Raw genomic sequence first — 4,114 nt, forward strand, 5'->3', positions numbered from 1 at the left:
ATGAACGCTTGGCGGCCACAAGCCAGTTATCCCTGTGTGACATTCGAGCAGTCGAGCTGTTCGGACGTGGTGTATCTTGCTCCTGAGTGAGTTAAAAATTGTGGCGTTAAATTACCTCGGAAAGTCTCGAATTTGTTCATAATCAGTCTATAAGAGGGTGTTTAGAGTGACTTTAGTGAAAACCGGACGAAAATCGGTGCATTAGTGGGCCAAAAAAGTGAAAAACATTGCCCCATACATTTTGTATGGGGAACAATTTTGGCAATAAAACCGTGCTAAATTGGTGAAAATCAACGCGGTTTGCGTTTAAAACGCATAAATAGACGCCAGTGAAGTGTTTTTTTACTTATAAACAGTGTTTGCCGGCGATATTTAGCGTAAAATACGGAGTGGCAAATTTGTGCAAACATTTGGAACAACAACAACAACAATAGTGTGTGCGTGTTGTGAGTTTGCGCAAAAATCCGGTCCAATCGGGCCGGATGAGGTGGCAAATGATAGATTCTGTGTCCCCGATCGGCCAATAGCCGAAAACCGGAAGAAAATCGGTGCAGAATTGGGAAAAAACAGTGACGGCAAAAACGCGCATGGTGCTACCGCTGCGGCACGTGTTCTGGAAGTGACTGTTGTATATACAAAAACGTTAATAACTTCGCGAGTTTTGGTCCGATTTTGCTGCGGTTTGCACTGTTGTGCTAGTTTTAGTGCATTTAATACGATCCGTGCATAAAAATAGTGAAAATCGCGAAAATAATTTTTGACATTTTTGTGACAACCCGGGACGACCCAACAGACATAAATTGATAGGCGAGCAGTCCCCAACAGACAATTTTTCAAATTGACGGTTTCTGCTCGAAAACTGCTCGAAACCAAAAAGGACGCAGAAAATTCTGGGAAGCTGTGGGGGGTCATCGGCAGCTCGAATCTGCTCGATTCGGACAGTTTTTATCGAGCTCGAAACTGCTCGAATTCCCGATTTTTGCGGGAAATTGCCGGGAAAAATCTGGGAACGACTGCAAAAATTCGGAAAGGCGTTTGCAAGCAGGGAAACACCCCCCCTGACCACTAAGACCTGCTTGGGTCTCTAAAATGGCGACAACTCGTACATCGCGTCCTCGGTCGGAATCGACAGAGGAAAGGCCGGGGCGATCCCTTTCGGCGGTAGAGCCGAAGGTCATTCTCACCAGAGCCTCGGCGTTGGCCTCAAAGTCGGTGAACCCGGACATGGTCGAACTGCGAAAGGTGCTCGGGGAAATGTCCCTCGCCAACGAGCAGCTTCGGGCCATGGTGAAAGAGCTGCAGCAAGAGCTGGTGATGCTGCGACAGCGTACCGTGGCCAACGAAGATATGGCCCGGGAGGAGCGGAAGCTGGCCCGCGAAGAATTTAAGCTGGCGCAAGAGAAATTCCACCAGGAGCTGCAGTGGAATAAGGACCAGGCCCGCCAGTGGTATGAAGAGACGCAGCGTCTCAGAGGCGAGCTGGCAAAGGAGACTGCGTGCCACCAGGAGTTGCTGGCACAGATGCTTGGTTGCGGCGGTAACCAAGCTCTGCAACCGCAGCAGCAGGCGCAGCCAGCTGTTGCGCAGCAGCAGCCTCAGAGGCAGCAGAAACAGCAACAGCAACGGCCTCCGTCGAAGCAGGCGACATCGCAGAGCTCCCTGCAGCAACCGCAACAGCAGCAACAACAACAGCAGCAGCAGCGGATGACGTATGCTAACGTGGCGGCCGAGACATCCGGCACGCAGGCTTCCCAGGGCGGTTCTTGGACGGTGGTGGGGCCTCGTAAAGCACCGCAGAAGTCGCAGCAGCAACAACAACAGCAGCAGCTGGCCAAGCCGCGACCACAATCTGCGGCGGCGAAGCATTCGGCGAAGAAGAAGCTGGACGCCATCGAGGTTGCCCCAGGCGAGGGTCAGTCTTGGACCGACGCGTATCAGCTGATACGCAGCGCTCCGTCGTTGGCCGAAGACCAGGCCAAGCTTGGAGTGGGACGACGAACGACGCGGGACCGGCTGGTCATGAACTTGGAGGACGGCGCCAATGCTGAAGCAATCCTGCAACGAGTGCAGGAGGTCTTTGCACAGTCTGCAGCTCCGGCCACCATCCGCCTGGTGACAGAAACGGTGGAGGTCCGCCTTGATGAGGTGGACCCTTTAGCGGTGGCATTGGATGTGGCGAAGGCGGTGACGACCACCAGTTCGGAGTCGGTGAGCGAATCCGCTGTGCACATAGTGAAGGCGTGGAACGGTACGCAGACGGCGTACGTTCGGATGACACTCAAGGCGGCGGAGTTGATGCACCAACAGCTAGTACGAGTGCTGCACACCTCATGCTTGGCGACGAAACTGACACCACCGACGCGGGGCCAGCTACGGTGCTTCAAATGCCTGGAGCACGGACACCTGCGGCACCAGTGCAAGAGCGGGACGGATCGATCGACGCACTGCATCCGCTGCGGCCAACCGGGCCACCTGGCCCGAGCCTGCACAGCGGAGGTGTGTTGTGCGGTCTGCAAGGGCCCTCACCGAGTAGGACACCCGTCCTGCACCCGGAAGGTCTGAAGGTTTTGCAGATCAACCTTGGGCGCAGCCGTGCAGCGCAGGACATAATGCTGCAGACGGCTAGGGAGATCGGAGCGCAGGTGGTGATAGCGTGTGAGCTGTACAAACCACCTAGAGACAGCGTGCGGTGGGCGGTCGACGAGGCTCAGAGCGTAGCGGTAGTGGCGACTGGCGGCTACCCCATCCAACGACTGGGGAGTTCATCGGTGCCTGGGCTGGTAGTTGCCACCATAGCCGGGATAACGTTTGCCAGCTGCTATGTGTCCCCCAATATCGGACAAGCGGATCTCGGCGACTACCTGGAAGCGGTTGAGCTCACGCTCACGGGACAGGATCCCATGGTTCTGGCTGGGGACTTTAACGCCTGGAACCAGGAGTGGGGCAGTTCAAGAACCACGGCGAAGGGTGAGGACTTGCTGAGTGTTGTTGAGCACCTCGGACTTCGGACGCTCAACCGAGGGAACACACCCACTTTCAAGGGCAACGGTGTTGCACGGGAAAGCGTCATCGATGTGAGCTTCTCGAGTCCCTGCGTAGCGGAGCCAGGCAGTTGGAGTGTGAGTAGCAGATACTCCGGTAGCGACCACAGCTACGTGCTGTTCAGCGCTAAACTGCCTTCGACCAGCGGCCGACGTGCACATCAGCATCGGCCACACTGCAACGGGCTCGGCGGTACAGCAGGCATGACGCGGCACGCGGGAACACGCTACAAAACAAGCCAATTCAATCAGGCTTGTTTTAAGCTGGCGCTTGGGATCGGTCGTTTCGACGATGTAAGCACACCTGAGGGCCTGATCAGGGGGCTCACAGAAGCGTGCGACGCAACGATGGAGAGGATCCACAAGACGAATTTCCGGCAGGCTCCGACGCTATACTGGTGGAACCCGGAAATCGCGAGGGCGCGAGATGCGTGCGAAGCTGCTGAGGCCAGGCTACGCACAGCAACGCAGACCGACGACCGTATCGCCGCTTCAGCCCGCTTGCTGGACGACCGTAGGGCTTTGGAACGAGAGATTCAGCGCAGCAAAGAGCGCTGCATGCAGGAGCTCATCGACGGAGTCGAGGACGATGTGTTTGGGTTGGGGTATCGAGTGGTTATGGCCAAGCTGCGCAGTCGAGCGCCGCCAGAACTGGACCGTTCTGTGCTGGAGCCGATCATCGACGCCCTCTTCCCGGCCCACCCATCGTTCGAGTGGCCGCCGATTGCGACGGAAAGCGACGAGGACGAAGAGCCCATCCGACCAGTCACCCGTGAAGAGATCCTTTGCATCGCTGAGGGGATGGCCACCTCAAAGGCGCCGGGCCTCGATGGAATTCCCAACGCGGCAGTGAAGACCGCGATGAGGGAGCACCCGGAAGCGCTCGTGCGGGCCTACAATGAGGTCCTGCAGAGCGGCGAGATTCCGGCATCGTGGAAAGTGGCACGCCTGGCGCTCATCCCGAAACCAGGCAAACCACCGGGCGAACCGTCGTCAAGTCGTCCACTGCTGATGCTGGGAGCGGCACCTAAGGGGTTCGAGAGACTGGTTTTGAACCGCCTCAATGAACATCT

This window comes from Anopheles moucheti, assembly GCF_943734755.1.
Source record: "Anopheles moucheti chromosome X unlocalized genomic scaffold, idAnoMoucSN_F20_07 X_unloc_14, whole genome shotgun sequence".
Classification (NCBI taxonomy): Eukaryota; Metazoa; Arthropoda; class Insecta; order Diptera; family Culicidae; genus Anopheles; species Anopheles moucheti.